The 16,965-nt window shown below is 45.2% G+C and overlaps 1 non-coding gene across 1 annotated transcript; it reads right to left on the bottom strand.

Annotated features, from left to right (window-relative positions):
* Positions 1–279: 279 nt before the first annotated feature.
* On the bottom strand, positions 280–352 carry TRNAK-UUU. Its single transcript has one exon. It is a non-coding gene; the product is annotated as a tRNA-Lys (tRNA).
* Between the last annotated feature and the right edge of the window lie 16,613 nt (positions 353–16,965).

Here is a 16,965-nt window from a genome sequence, read left to right as displayed (position 1 = left end):
GTTTAGCTTAAAAAGAGAAGGCGCTAGTACAACGAACGCTGCTTTGGTGCGTCCTACCCCAACTAACTAGTGCTTGACTTGACTCTCCCCCGCGCCCTATCCAATGAATAAGGAGAAGGCCGGCCTCTCGATGACCGAGCCAGTCTGATCTCCTTTATACAACCAAAAAACAAGGAGCGCAGTCGAGATGTTGATGAGAAAGGGGCGAGTCTCAAGGCCAAAGAGTGCTCTTTTCAGGCTACTATGCATCCTTACGAAGACAAGAGTGGTTTTTCTTTTTGGGTATAGCAGGACTTGAACCTGCGACCATTAGGTTAAAAGCCCAATGCTCTACCAACTGAGCTATACACCCGATTTGACAATCAGGGTTGGTGCGGAAAAGAAAAGAGGGCGGCCTGGCCCCTTTTCTTCTTATCATATCACAAGGGCGCGGCTCTGTATGAGGCTCGTACTGCGGAGCAAGTCTGGGATGGGAGTCCTTTCCACTCATTGAGGATTCTATCTACAAAAGAAGGTCAACGGGGGAGACGTCAGTCGCTCGAACTCAGACTATCTACGAAAAAGGTAAGGTCGTCTTTCTTTCCGGCGGGTTCGACCGAAAGGAGCTGTGTTCTATGGTTTGACCTTGTTCCGGTCGAGCACTCTCTTTTCTTTGTCCAATTCCGTCTGACCAACCCGCGAAGGGTTGTGAGGCTGGACCAGGTACGAAGAATGAATCTATGCCCTCTTCCATTCTCAGGCACGGAAGTTGCTGGCCAGCGCCCGCTCAACTCTTCGAGAGCCGGACAAGAAAGGAGTGGTGGTTGGTGGAGATTCGACAACGGGTAGAATGCCTGGTCGAAGGTCCAGTACAGTAGGTAGCAGGCGTGTTCGTTTTGGCTTCCGAGCGAGAACGAGAAAGAGGCGATGCACCATCCTTGCTGCTACGTACGTTGACCTTGACTTGACAGATTCATCCAATCCAATTGAACCTACACTCAAAGGAGGACTACAAGTGAAGGGTGATGCCGTCAAAGAAGTAATCAGCATTAAGATCTTTCTTGGGGGTTATCAGTGCCCTATAGAATGAATAAGGAGAGCCCGGCATTCATTTCTTCATTCATAGCTGAGTCTACTAAAAGAGGGACCAGCCTCATCGTGGTGATTAGAGGACACCTCTGATCGTTCACCTCTAATGTGACACGTTCCCTCCCAGTTCTATTCTCAACAGGATCAGTCGGCTAGAGAGCGGGACTCTTCATCTTCCGGGGAGGGAAAGTCGTCCCCTCTACTGACCGAAGCCTCAGTTCGGAGGTCTTCGCGTCAACATGTTACGAGGCTCCTGTCTTAGGCCGGTCACCATTACTTTTGACTGTGAAAGGCGAAGATCTGGGCAAGGGAAAGCGCAGTGAGTGCGCCTAATGCAAATATTTCCTTTTTTTAGAAGATAGATTCACTAGATGTCCAATCTCTAGTGGTGGTGGGACCAACCGACGATGTATGTCGTCCGACCCGACCTCAGACTCTTTCTTCCCGACCTATTTGACTCTCTGGCCGCAGTTATTTAGGTGGTATCCCGAGATTGAAGAGATCGAATTCCTCCCGTATTGAAAGAAAGATATGAACTGGGTAAATGGAAATGGAAAAGAGATGTTTCCAATTCCTCAAAATCATCAGCTTTTTCTACATCCTGATGATCTACTATTGTATGTAGATCGGCCCATATAATGAAAGCAGATCTTGGTCCATGGAGTCCCAAGAAAGTAGGAACTCCAACCTGTCCGATGCTTCTTCGGCCAAATACGATATCAAAGTGGGACCTGCACTATGAGCAAGCTGTGCGAAAAACCGCTTCTTTTTTCCGGTTCCGGAACTTGGTCGAAATGGGCCGGGAAACCATGGATTTTTATCTTAGCTGCCAATTGCCCATTGGGCGGGACTCTGATAACTCGACTGATCCACCCCTTAGCCCTCGAGCCTCGTCTCATGCGTAGGGTAAGTCCTCTACCTAACAGATAGGGAGCAAACTTGAACCAGAGAAGGAGGTGGCCGCTGACGCCGTTAAAGAAGAGTTGAGAAGAAAAGGCGTTACAGACCGTTAATCTGATGTATCAGGCTCCTGGTCCAAGACGGGTGTAGAGGCAGTAATAACCAAAGGGGCAGGGGTTATTGGGCAAAGCAAACTCCGTTACGGTGTAGAGTTTTCTGGCAGTCTCTGCTAGAGGCTTGAAGCTAAGAGAAGCTTGACTGAGGCGACGATCCTGAAAACCGGTACTGTAACTCCGTACCTGGTAAGATAGCATTCTGTTAGAAAGTGGCACTGCGGTAAATAATTCAAAAGTTACTGTAGCACTTTCTGCAGCATGGTGTCCTATTAGGATAGGAGGCTATAGTGCAGGCGCTAAGCGTCGATTCGAGCCCGTCACTGTGGTATCGCGGTTGGAAGGCCGTTTGAGTGTGGTCTAACAGCTTCAATCTTGGATTGGCTAAGGAAGGTCGTGGAGGGCCTGTTTCTGCACTCACATATCTCGTTTAATAGGGCATCGTCCACTCCTGGATACAGTGGTTGAGGGGTCCATCCCTCCTCTCCTACTGTATAGGGAGCGGTCCCTTCCCTTCTGGTATCAGAGCCAAAACATACCCTTACCCTTACCATACCTTACCCACATACCCATTAGGAATACCCAGACCTTTAGTGAACCCCTATGAACACCCTTTACCCTTAGAAGACCTATCCCATACCCCCTTAGGACACATCCTTACCTTAGAAGAACCCCCTAGGACCTACCCTTACCCAGTTTTCCACAACCTTTTTGTTTTCAAAAAAATACCCATACAAAAATTTTCCTTTTCTCCGGTTTCCCTAGCCTACCCAATTTTTCGATTATTCCCTTTTATTTTCTCTTTAGCCCTTTTTTGGTCAGAACTCACCCACTTTTCCCAAAAACCTACCCAAAACCCATATTTTTGCTCTAAGTACCACGAGATTGTGAGTTCTTCCCGCTACCCCCCTGGTGGGAAGATAACTTTATTTTCTCAGCTATGGAAGGCAGTGAGTCCACCCCCATAATTAACTCGTAAGAATTCACTGGTAACGAACTCACTCCTATCAGTGGAGACATGCGAATGGATGCTCCCTTACCTAAGTGGAAACTACCCATTATCCGGAAAGGAGATGTGTATTCTGATCTTCAACACTTTATCCGCATCTTCGGACTGAGATCAATGGATAGAGTCGTCATGAAGGAAAGGTCAGTACCCATTGGTTGTGATGAGGCCACGATTTCTATTCTCCTTGTGGAACCTGACGAGTTCGAGGAAATCTTAAAGAAATACAGTTTTGTACACCTCGGGATGGTTCAGGTAGGAATCACGCCACAACCAAGGCGAGGTCTCAACACTTCCGTAGTGTCCAGCACGTTAGACTGTAGGCACAACTCATTTTCAGATACTTTAATAGCAGCTGTGCAGGCACCACTGCATGATGGACCAATTTCGTTCACATGCTATCCCAACTTGACACTGAGCCTCACTGACCCGTGGCTCCCGCATACCCTAAAGATTAAAGTGAAAACTCATGGCTTTGATATGCTTGAGGGTTCACATAATGTGACTTTGCTATGGTCACAAGATTTTTAAACACAACTTCCACCTGTGAAACACCAGTAACGGTATGAATCTGTGTATTACCAGTCTTCGTTTTATGGCAAGCCACTTGTACCCAAGGTTATCAATGTGTCTGAGGTTGAGTTCCCTGATGAATGGATTCTCAACTAGTTGACCTGTCTTCCTCCTCCTTAGCCCTCGACTTGCTGTCAAAGGTCGATATTGAAAGAAGACAGCAGGGTTAGACTTTCCTTTTTAAGTAAGTCTTTATCTCGGAATACTCACACCCCTATCAACTATTGCACTAAACGATATATATCTATGATGTTGATTAAGGGTCGAGGTAAGGACCCTATGCTTTCTAACCTTTCATTTCAGGATCCAGCAAGACCATGCACAGGTGAAAGGAAGAAAAGCCATAGGACTTCTAAAGTATCCAGAGTCGTAAGCGCCATCCCACGCACATATCATCAGGAGACAGCCGAGATAGACAACACAAGATCCTTCTCGGCCCATTCTGGTTCGGGAGGCTTATTCCAGGTAAAGCCTGCCAGATCAGAAAGGTTTTCCCGGAGGAGCAAGGGATCCGCTCCTTCCATGTGGCGAGGAAACAGACAACACGGGGCAGCCTCGTAAAAAATTGGTTGCTGTTCTCTTCTCCATCACTGCCACGATAAGAAAGGCAACGAAATCTCCATCAAGGCCGTTCGAGGAAATAACAGTTAACGGTGAATGCGCAGCGAACCCAGTTCATGCTTCAACCGAGGGCAAGGCAGCTGCCCTACATAAACAACTTAACAGGGGCAACCTCACACTTCATTATCTCTGTTCGGTCCTCGACGACCTTCAAAAGTTTCTGAGACGACAACAAGCTTCATTGGTATCCATTCAAGGTGGTCTCAGAGATATCCAAAGATCTCAAGCACTCTTAGCAAGCCGATTAGGCTGCTCGGAGCAGATTGAGATCCCCCAGTACGCAGGAGGATTGTCAGATCTGAGCGATGAAGAGGAGCAATCCTCTGACGTCGTTCTGCATCACCAAGACTTTGCGTCGCCTACCATACCTGGAGTAGGTACTTCACCCGGAGCAGCTACTTCTGTACCTCAACGCTTCACACCATTCGGTAGCAACCCTGGCTCCGTTGGTGGAAACTTTGGAGGAAGGCTCTTTGCTTTCAAAGGAGGTTTCCTAAGCGGAGGATTCAGCAATTCCTTCGCAGGTCAAGCTTCTTCATTACCACCATGGAAGAAGACTTTCCAGAATGATGACCTAAGCCATATGGTCATCGCTGGGCGGTCTGTCTTTCCGGATCTACATCGGCACGAAAAGGAAAGCGAGTTGCAATGCAAAGGCAGAGATCCTTTGGAGACCTGTCTTCATCTCTCGCTCCCTCGAGCGACGACGAAGAATCCTATCTGGAGGAAGACGAGGCTCGAGGGCTCTACTTTCTCCGTCTATCCTTATTATACTCTAGATTAAGAGTTAACTTGATCTCTCAGCCAAAGTTCAACAGTGAGGGTGACTCGATTACAACACTATGGGAGTGCAAGGAAACCTATGGGGACCTAGACCATGCAAGACTAAATGCAAGAAAAACTACCATGCAAGAAGGGCGTAAGGGAGCGTGCAGGTGCTCCGTGCAAGTGTGGAACAGAATGAAAACGGATTTAGCTGAAAATCTCCTACTTGTATTCTCTATACAAAATAACTATCCAAGAGTATGTTATGTATGTGTGCCCGATCTTCCGTCTAGTCCTGGTCTAGGAATGACTCAGGTGGAACCAACTCAGTATGGGAAGAAGCCCTTCTAAAGGATGCAAGTTCTATTACTATATCTTTAGTATGACTGACACTTGTGTGCAGATTTTGAGAGACCATTAGTTGAGTGTTACTCGCTGTTTATGGTTTGACGAAATGCTCCAGATTGGAGAACAAATATGCTCTTTGGTTGCTGTTTTTGCCCTGATGTGTGAAGTGAGGTGTGAGGCCTCACTATAGTGCTTCTCAATTATTCAGTGCGAGATTGGTCCTTGATCTTTTCTTTCTTTGTCTCCGTTCTCTCTGTTTTCCTTAGGTTGTTTGCTCTTTCTTACTGACCTAGGAGAATAACATTTCATTTTTTGATTGCATTATTTCAGAGCAGTTCCTCCATTCCTCGCTAACTCCCAGCATGATTTGGATTTGAAACCACAACTGGAAAGATGCACCTGCTTAAGTACGGTATTTATTTTGCTCATGTGATTTGGCACTGCAAATCCGGCAGATTTATTCTGCTATTGAAATACGTTTTCCTTTGAGACCTTTATCACTTGTTTGTTGTTTAAATCCTACATCATCCTGTACATTGAAGCCTGTCGAATGCTGATGCTTCAATTGTTTCAAAGTCAAATTTTTTTTTTCTTTGAAATCAATTTGCAAACAGATTTGCTCGATTTGTTGGAATTCAATTAGGAGTTGCACGAATTTTCCTCCTGGAGAATTCAATCCATTACTGTTGAATCCTGCTGCAATTTGTTGGGCAACTCAATTGTTGTCTGGTGCAAATATATTCATTCTTTGATAAAGGTTTGTTTTCATGGGAATCTCAACTTTTGTGCGTTACAGGCTTACATGCTTCATATTTTCATTACAAAATGTATATTGCATCTAGTTGCTGTAATGCATTTTCGATAGCTATTAATTTTCTTGCATTCCTTTGTAGCACGATTATTTGGATTGTCCACAGGTTATTGAGCAACCAAACATCTTTTGCATCATTGCATTATGTTAGCTTCTTGTTCTTGCATGCTTGTTGCGTCATTAATGAATTTAGCACCTATTATTGCATAGTATCATGTGTGAGTTAACCTCTAGCTTTTCTATGTCGTCCCTCTCTCTAAGCTAAAGAAAAGAGATCCAATTCATGTACTTCGCTATTTCCTGCGGATCTCTCGTTACTTCTCTCTGATTGTGATTTCCCACGTGCCTTACTATACCGCTCAGGAAAAGCAAAAATAACCAGGAAAAACATCTTCCCCTTTCTTAATCAACTTTTCCTTGCGCTTACCACTTCTTCAAACTTGCGAGCGAGTGTCGATCGCTCCTTTGCCTGGGAAAGATCTGACGACTCCTGCCCAAGGCGGGTTACGAATTCAGATTCGCTACTGCCAAATAGGCCAGGAACGAGCTTCCGCTTTATCTAAAGTCAAGAAAAAAAAACTTTCTTTCTCTATTCCTGATCAACGGATTCAGAGTGAGAAGGTGAAGTCCCCTTCTCGTTGGATGACCGGCCCCTTCTTATGGTGAACTCCTGTCGCGATGAATGAAACTCCGTTCCGTGCCCCGTGTCAATCACATAGGAAAGTCGTTGGGTCGCCGGAGACCTATTTCTATGAAAGAATTATACAAAAAAGCCCCACTTATAGGAGCTCATACCTTCCAAGTACTGTACTTATGCGCTACTGTTACTTTCAAAGAAAAAAGACAACTCCACTAAAGTACGTATACTATAAAAAGCCAGCCATCAAGCAGGATACTGTAACTTGAACGTTGGAACGAAAGTTGCTTTTCCCAACGAGCGTAATAAGATATGCGAGACCTTCCCCATAAACTAACCGAGAGACCTAGGCACTGGCATTCGAACTAGAATCGGGCATTCCCTACTGGCTTAAGAAAAGAGAGCTTTCAATGCGTAACAAACCCAATAAATAAGTAATTGGGTGTACTATAGGGTCCTGGCGTGTGTGACAGTGACACTTCTACTTCCCCTTACTTTCGAAAGGCTAGTCGGGAAGATAGTGCCCATTGATGTAGCTGCTTTCACGTCCCTACCTATATTAAAGTTAAAGATAAGCAATATGGGATAGGCTGTCAACTGGAAAGCGGACGTGCATCCTAATCCTAACCAATGATTTCCGGGTAAAGGCTTGACTTTCGGGCATATCAAGAAGACAGGTTCGGAGATGTGAGTAGAGGCAAAGCTTACGGGACTATCGCAAAAGGCACTTTCACTTTCCAAGGGGCTCATCATCAAGGGCGTACTCTCGCCCGGGAACAGGCAAAGGGAACGTAAGGTAAGTTATTACATCCAGTGGTTTCTGGATTTCCACGTTCAATGGAAGCGGTAATGGTAATAATAAGAGGGCGAATGGCGACTCCAATAAACGAACCTGGGCCTGGTTCATATACCTTTTCTAAAAAACCAAGTCCCAACCCAAAGCCTAAAAACTAGCAGGGAACATACTGGAAAAAGAGGCAAGTCCAATAATATCTGGCTGGCATCAACTCTATCTCGTGTTGACTGGACCCCAACTCCCTATTTTTCAGACTCTTATTCGTGGAGTTGTTTTCTTCTGTCATCTTCCCTTCCTTCAGGTTTCTTTTCCACACTTGAACTTGAAAAAGACGAACTTGATTCACGAATGAAGGGTCGTCTCTATCTTTCTATTTTGTAAATGATTACTCTTCCACGGATTCGGATTTCTCCAATTCACTTTCTGAGTCTCAGTCAGTCTATGCCCGAGATGGAAATGAAGCGTATTATGTCTTCTTCTTTATTACTGCTTAAGTTAAGATTTGGGATGCGGCGGATGGAGAGAATAGGAATTCATTAGTTCTAGAAAGGGGGCTAGTTTCAGTGGATCGATCAAAGGGGGAATCGTCTTAATCATTTTTATGTGACATCGGCCAGGTTATGAAATAGAAGGACCTAAGGTAGAGGGAGAAGGGATTTCCCATTTCTATCTTCTTTCTACGAGTAGAAGGCAGCCTATAAAGGAGGGAAAGGAAGTGTGGTCGGGGAATCAGACCTAATGACCCGAAGGAAAGCATAGATAGGAAGGAGCTGGGTCTTTGGCTGAGGCTGGAAAGCATAAATTAGTTGAAAAGCAAGCCCGAGTAGCCGAAAGGAAGGTTCGATTGTAAGTCCAAGACCCTCCAAGAAAAGAATTGACTCACAATCTATCTCCTCTGATTTTAGGAAATCATACCTCTCTTTCTTAATGAAATATCTGTCTCGCCCTTATCAATCAAGCGAATCCTTATCCTTCTTGAAGCTTATTCTGATTAACTGAAATAGCCTATTCTCGAACAGCCGATTCTATAGATGATATAAGAGCGGATTCGTCCTGCTCTCATTCTTGCTTGCCATTTATCGGCCGGGGAATATTAATAGAGAATGTTTGAAGGACCCACTCCGCGGTAACTATTACAAAAGAAAAAGTTAGACAGACTAGGAATATTCTTCGCATCTCGAAAGAAATGGTTTCCAAATCAATCTCCTCTTCGCTACGTCCCTTACTTTACCTTACTTCCCTTAAGGGGAGAAAGCAGGTTTTGTTGGGCGGTTCCATTTTCATATGCTTAATAACACATGTGATTGGAGAAGTCAAGCACCTGGTTTTGGTCCTGTTATTCCGGAGGTGAGAAACCTATTTCCCAACCAGGTTCTATCTCTCAGGCGTAAACTTCTTTCGTAAAGCACTGTTCAAGCTAGTGCGAGGAAGAAGGTGAGGAATCATCAGTCTCAGAATCAGGCGGTGAAGAATCTGAAGTTGAGGCAGAAAGTGCATCGGAATCAGGTACAAAAAAAGAAAGAACCCTCGGATACTTCGGAGAATGGGGCGGAGAAGTCAGAGTTGAAGAAAGAAAGAAAGGCAGGTAAACAACCGAAAACCTTTCCTTCGTCTGTCTCTCAAACAAATAAACTTCAAGCGAAGCCTTCCTTCCCTTCCCTATCGTTCGTAACTGTAACAAAAAAGGTAACTCTAACCAAGTTGGTATCCACTTCTTTAGATTAGAAGGCACTTCGTAAGAAGTGCTCGAGTTCGACTCTCGAGGTGGTTCGTTCCAGTCGAAGATTCCAGTCCTGTCGAAGGCTAAGTCCCTGATATAGCTCAGTTGACTAGTCTCAGTCCAGTGCCAATTCAAAGGAGAAGGCCCCCAACCCTAAGATCCCAAACTGAAGGTGGAAGAGGTCCCAAAGCAAAGAAGAAAGCTGGCTGGCAAGAGAGATAGCAAAAGCCGAAGAAGGAGAAGTGCCAAGTCCAGAGGTAGGAAAAGCAAGGGATGTGGCGAAGCATACCGAGAGAAAGAGCGCTGATAAGACGAAGCAATAAGTCTAGTTGACTTAAGTCGCCCAAAAGTGCTTACTTTCCTATCTCAGTAGGAAATTGTCAGAGTCAGAGATTTCAAAAGCGAAGACGAGGAGGTCCCATTCCAATGAGAATCAAAGGCAATCGGGAAGGGCTTTGACCCTTTTTCTTCTCGTCTAAGCAGTCGGCCCAGTCTCGTCTCCTGTCTCGTAGGTAGGAGGGAAAGTCAAGCCTGTGAGCTAGTTCGAGTAAGAAAAAGCTGTGGTTTCAGTCTATTGATAGTCTTTTTTGGGGCTCTCTTAATGCCAAAAATACTAATTACTTTTGTAATGTCAGAACAGAAGGTTCAAAAGCAAACCTCCTTTCTCAGGGGCAAAAGCTCAAGGCGAAAAGAAAGTTAGGCACATTCAAGGAGAAGGAGCTACAGAGTTCCCTTCGAAAGCCGAGGGCGTTCCTATCGCTCCTTCAAAGCTAGAAGCAAGACTCGGTCCTCTTCTAAGGATAGGTACAGAAAGGCGAGGCCCCGCGAAGAAGACGGTAGAGGTTGCCTTTAGTCTTGGCGCAGAGAAAGGAGAAATCGTAGGTGAAAACGTAGGTCAAAGCTTAGGCGAAAGTCTAGGGTTATCAACTAGGGGACCCCCTCACGCCAAGCTTCCTTTCTTTCGGGAAAGTCCAATTACAAACAAAAGAGAAGGGAGGTTCCATACTCATTACAAATCTTAAGGGTCACTCGGATGGAAGAATCTCAGGGCGGGACCGTACCCGAACAAAGGCTAGAACGAAGGGACCGTCCCACGCCTTAGGTCCTTATCTTTATCTTTCTCGATGCGAATCATAGCTATCAGTTCAATCATTAGCTAAAGGGGGAAGTAAAAAGCTTAATAAGGTAGAAGGTGAAGACGAGGCAAGAGCAAGGCTTGAAAAAAAAAAAAAGAGAGAAGAATTCAATTATGGTGGTCGAGGGGGAGATTTTTAACCGAACGAAAGCCTTAAGTCGAGAGTCCCATCCCTCCTTAGTGGTCGGCGAAAGGCAGGCAAAAGAGGGGAATCAATCAATCGCAGCAGGAGCTGGGTTACTCTTTGTTGCATTGTACTTAAAACAAAGAGTGCAGCAGTTCTTTGCAAAAGGCCTTTGCAAAGGATGAGTACCGAGGTCCTTTACCTCTTCCTGTTTCCTTGACTAGATCTGGGTACCCTAGGATTATCCCTAGTTTCCATCGAAGGATAATCTATCAGGGGACATGCAACTATCGTCCGACTGTATCTTTCTTGGTTTTCCCTTTACAAGTTCGGTCTGAATCTGCTCGAGAGCCTGAATTTCAGCAGCCATCGTTCCATTTTGGGTCCTGCACAGCTTCGGTGAAAGAAGTAGGCTCTGGTATAGAAGACAGAGCTAGTACAAACGAGTGGTAAGACGGAGAAAGTTTCTCATAGGATTTTCAATTTTATAGAGGGTGTCGTGTACCTTTCTTTGATGATGTCATAGAAGGTGACGAAGGAGTGCTATGTAACATGGCTTGAGGGCAATGGTAATCACGAGCTAGATAAGGAGGGAAGCTGCCAGGCTTTAGTAGATGGCGGACGAGGCGGAGGTGGAGGACGCTTAGGAGGTGGCGGGGCACTAGTGACCTCATTTGAACCAGACAATGGGACAGTCTTTTGTGGGACATGAGAGGAATCATTGAATAATTGATCATTATCATTTTCCGGTTGTGTGGGGCCATTAGAGTCACTAGAACCATCAATTGTGGGGTGAAGTGGTGTATGGGCAGGAGGCAAATCAGCCGCTGGTAATGGTAATACAGTGGGAGATAGGCTTGGAGCTTAGAAGCCAGGATTGGGAGCTGCGCCGCTTCAAGAGGAAACCCGGGAAAAGCTTAACCTCAGCGTACCAAGGTCTGGGGCTGAGGATCGTGCAATTCAATCTCTTTATTTCTTTTGAAAGGATTCCGATCATATCTAAACGCCATAATTATTCGGGTTGCTAACTCAACGGTAGAGTACTCGACTTTTAAGTGCGGCTAGGATCTTTTACACATTTGGATGAAGCAACGGATTCGTCTGGTAGACTTTGTAAGACCACGACTGATCCTGAAAGGGAATGAATGGAAAAAACAGCATGTCGTATCAATGGAGAACTCTGAGAATACTTCATCCTTACCGGCAAAATCTTGTTTGAATTCTTGGAACGGAACAAAACAAAATAATTCAAAGTTGGGTTGAGTGAATAAATGGATAGAGCCCTATGGCTCCAATTTTAGGTTTTCTAAAAGAAAAGCAACGAGCTTCTGTTCTTAATTGGAATGATTACCCGATCTAATTAGACGTTAAAAATGAATTAGTGCCAGATGCGGGAAGTTTCTAAATATCGCGGGAAAATACAGGCAAGTGGTTAACTTTAACAAACAGGAAGGAAAGTAATTAGCAACCAGTAGAACTGCCGCTCGAGAATTAGAAGAATGATAAATGGAATAGAATTCGAATTAGCAATGGCTGAGCATTAGCCAGTGATTAGAAGGAAAAGATTGGACGAAACAGGAAGGAGAATCCATGAGGATCCTCAGGACCGATCAGAGAAGGGACTATAAATCGAAGGAAGAGCAGAGAGAAAGGCACCCCTGCGTCACCCAGATCAAACCAAACCCACTTTACTCTGTTTTCAATCCTTTGAATGCAATTTGACATCCATTTCTGTCTTTTTTTTACTTTCAAACACTCGTAGATAACGCTTTCTTTGTTGTTGTTTTGCTCCCGGGATCGACTACCAGTGTTGCTCGCTTCGCCGGTGATTCAGTTAGTAATGCATATTGGTATTTTCTTTCTTTCTTTTCAGCTCCTTCGGTTAATTTAGTTTCTGCAGTGAGTTATGGTTCCATGCAATGTTTTATTTCCGTTTCATAGTGATTCAATTCTGGTATTTCGGTTTCAAGTAGTTTAACAGTAAAGCTTTAATTAGTCAATTCATGCTTTTGATAGATTGTAGTTTCAGCAAGTTATATTCATCCTTACTTAAAGCTTCGCTTCGTTCAACTATCTTTTAAGTTAAGATCTGAGAATCTGCAAAGGGAGAAAACCTCAACTCCCAAGTCGTCTGATTTATTATACTGTTTAAAGGTGACTGAGATAGCCATCCAGATCCAAAAGATCTATAACGCCGCTTGATCGGTGCCTGGGGTCGAAGGAACAGCTCTGATTAAACATTTGGCACGCCCGCGCATTTTATAGCCAACATCCTTTTTTGTACGGTGGGACACTGGGAAGCTAAAGGATGAATCTTAGAAGCGGCAATGTTTATAAGATTCCCGATCTACCGCCACTTTCAGAGTCGGTGGGATCTGGGCCAGCGACGATGGCCCAGGCTATTCATGGAATGAGGACCGATCAACGGACCCTACATGAAAGCCTTTTCCAGGTCTTTACAAGACCTCGCAGAACTCGGACGCAGCCAAGTTGAACAAAACCAGGCCGTCCAAGGGATGTTGAGAGAGATGACTCAGCAGCTGTCACGTGAGCGAACGCCACCCCCAGGGCAGGGAGTTCGAGCTGATTTTGTAGCGGAAGGGTCTACTTATCATAATCGGCCGAGGGGCCGGACTCTCCTGAGGGAAGTCGGCGTAATGATCCCTATGTGCCACCTCCGGCGAGAAAGGGTCCCCGCATGCTATGAACACTGCCGCTCGAGTGGGCTCGGGAGGCAACATGTCCGTAATCCTCAGACTGAGGAACAGGTCATGCCGCAGGTAGTTAGGCCGAATCCACAAGAAAATCCGTTAAACGTGGTAAATACCCCACTAATGCCACCGTCACCAGCGAATATCATTAGCCAGCCTCCGGTCATTCCGCAGGTGGTACAACCTGGCCCATACCCTTCTGCTCCAGCAGTACCTTATCCTCCAGTTCTGTTCAGGCATACCAACCGGTTGCGCCTGATAGGGAGGATATTTTGGAAATATGTAGGCAAGAACTAGAGCGTATGGATATGGTCCTAAGGGCACCTAGACCAATTTATCGACAACCATACCCACCCAGCCGGGAATTTCCATTTCCCCGGGGATACAAAATCCCAGATTTTACTTTATTCTCTGGGGAGGACGGTCGGTCTACTGTCGAGCATATTGCAAGGTTGACTTTGCAATGTACTGAGACAGCGTCAAACGACTTTATCAAACTCCGGCAGTTTCTGAATTCGTTAACTGGGAGTGCGTTTGGCTGGTACTTAAGGTTGCCGCCTAATTCTATTTGAACCTGGCAAGAGTTGGAGTAGAAATTCCACCAACAGTTTTATAGGACTGAGCCCGAAATGACGGTGGCTGACTTGTCTAAGATTAAGCAGATGCCTGACGAAACCGCTGAACAGTACCTCAGTCGGTTTTAAAGGTATAGAAACCGATGTCAAACTAACTTGCCAGAGTGGGCATTTTTTAATGTCGCTCAGAATGGCAGTATATGTAGGGGCATGGAATTAAGAAAGAAGTTGGACGGCATGAAGTTCATGGACCTAGTGGAACTTCCGTAAGGGCCGTGAGCTATGAGGCCCTTATAAGGGAGGAAAACCAAAGACATACCTCATCACAAGGAACCTATTACTACGATCCTAACTATGAAGTGGATTTGAATGTTGCAGAGGTAGCAGCATCTAAGCCAGTATCTGGGCCAGTTGGCTTCGTCGACTCAGCAATTTCAGTGGTTGATCTGGAACTGAAACTACCTCAGTTGCCCCATTACCCGGTAAACTATCCTGGATCAGTAGAGTAGCATTGGATCGGGAATGTGGCCATTTCACTATTTTACATTGATCCACGGCAGATAGAGACTCTTCGACTAAGACATTGCCTTTATATAAAAAGACTGTTCACATTTCACCGGCCAGGTTCGAGACTCTCTTCCCTTCGTCAACATAGAGAGATTGGTCAAAATGGAATTGAATTGCTTTCGGAGTAGGGGCCGTAAACGCTAAAGGATATAGAGGTACCATTCGAGAGTGACTTGGGTCTATATCTTCTCGGCAAGCAAAGGGAAATCAAGGAAGTCCACTATAGGAGGCAGAAGAATCCCTTGGACCAGGCTGAAGATGCGTCTACCAGCGCAGGATTAAGATAAGCTAGCTCATTCCTTTATCGGGAAGCTCGGCTCGGTTCAAGGAGAAGGGAATGGCTTTTTTCTCCAGCTGCTAGCTTTGCCTCTCCTCCCGTGTCCGCTCCCGGGTATTCTTCTTTTGTGTAGGGACTGGACCCATTTGTTGTGGTTTCTGATGGTGCCTTATCCAGGTGCAGCTTCAACATTAAAAAAATCGGGCTTGAGGGACTACCCTCACTTCCTTTAATTGCTCTTTCAGCCAAGTCGAAACATTCAAACAAAGCTCTAAAGTTTCCATTTCTTTAATTGACAGAGGGTCATCCCCAAGTCGAGAAACCTTCTTTGATTCAAGACACTCTACACCATGAAAGACCTCTTTTGCTTAAAAATGTCAACAACACAGGCTGAACTTGTTTTGGAAGAGGGGATGACCTAGGTAGCGCATAAGCTGGAGCCAGAGACTGGACCCACTATTGAAAGAGGCCGGCTTCCCGGTCAGATGAAGGGTCTTTCCTAGAAGGAGAGTTGAGTAATGGCGGGTTTCGGGACTTAATGACTTTTCTGGTGGTTCACTGGCAGGTAGGGAATCCGAATATCCCACAATGACAGAATTCACCGAAATAGGATTTTTAGATATAGTGACTGAGCGTGTACCCCATCTAGTAACAGTTGCTAGTTCGGCTTGTGATGAAAGTCTCGTAGTATAAAGTAGTACATCGAAGTACGGAAGGAAGAAGAGAGGAATCCACTCCAAGTCCCTTTTGCGTGTGGATCTTATTGATCTCCTGTATCGACCGTAAGAGTAGAAGAAGGTTAGATTGCCTTACCACCAGTAGTTGAAAGACAGCGTTTCAGGTCCAGAGTTGTATTCAGTAAGTTGGGTAGCTCAATTTAAATCTTTCAGCTTCTTCTTACTGGAAAAGCGATGCCAGGAGTCGTGCTAGCTGGAGACTGAGACTTAGCTGGAGCTTGAGACTGAACTTGCGTCTGAACTTGAGCTAGAAGCCGAACCGCTTACCAACAGTGGTTTTTTCCCGGTTTCTACCCGAAAGAGGAAAGGAAGAGGTTTAGGGAGAGGGAAGGGCTTCTTTCAAGGGAAGGGGACCGAGAAGCAAGGATCGGACATTCAGTTCAAGGTGGAGAACCCTATAGTGACGTTCAACACAATATGGCTCTTCCCCTACTAAGAAAGCAGTGCTTTCTTTGCTTCATCAATCCCTAGCTAAGCTACCAGGAACAGTTGACTGTCACTTTCGAGATGCTTCCTTCCTGGTCCCCTATTAAGGAACCTACCTAAAATTGTTGTTTAGTAGTAGCAAGCCGTAGCCCGTGCCAGAGAACTTCTTCGCACCAGTGAGGGCTCTAGTTCCTCCAGCTTCAGTTCCTTACTTGTTTGTTTTGTTTTACCTGATAGCCTTTCACGTTTAGAGGAGGATTTGGTGAAAAAACAGCCTTCCTAAAAATGAAATTACATAGAGTCCCTCTTTCTTGACTTTGTAACGGGGAACCGAACCCCACTGGAGGGTTCGCCTTCTTCCAAAGCATAACCGTTCCCTAGGATTATGGCAATTGTCTCGGCATGAAGAGGGCTTGCAGTAGTCCTCTAAAACATGAAAAGGGGTTTCGTGGCAATCCTCTAAGGCAGTCCTCTAATAGATAACAGGCTAAATCAATACGCAATCCAGCGAAGTGAACGATTTCCATAAAAAGTTTTGGCTGATAAGGAAGAAAGGTCACAGATACTGTCTCATCATAGGCGACAATCTCGGGCTTAGGCCACTACACTACCCCACCTCCATCAATCCCTTATTGAGTTCAAAATTTTTTTGTTTTGGTGCTAAGCTATATGATCATTCAACGAAAAGCCTAGTCATTATCTATAATAGAAATTCAGTACCGGATTTTTAGCACGTACAACCATCAAACCAGAGACCAAAGCAGGGCTCGACGAAACAGAAATCCGAGAAGAGTCAGTTAGTATTAGTAAGCGGACCCGCACACCATTCAGCTGCTTTGTCGAGAATGTCCTGAACGATCGGATGGTTTGTATTTCCAGAGGAAATCGCGTCGCGCATCGCCCTAATATCCTCTTGAGATTTTCCATTTTGTAGTAATCGAGGCGATAAAGGTGTTCACATCCCGGTATGGACTAGTACGGAAATTCCCGAAGAGTATACCTTCTCTCCTCAAAAAGGTTTGGAAGCTCCTCGAAAAGTCCTTGTGGAGTTGATT

The sequence above is a fragment of the Ananas comosus genome, unplaced genomic scaffold, assembly GCF_001540865.1.
Source record: "Ananas comosus cultivar F153 unplaced genomic scaffold, ASM154086v1, whole genome shotgun sequence".
NCBI lineage: Eukaryota > Viridiplantae > Streptophyta > Magnoliopsida > Poales > Bromeliaceae > Ananas > Ananas comosus.
Note: the sequence above shows the minus strand (reverse complement) of the source record. Positions and strands in the feature narration are given on the sequence as shown.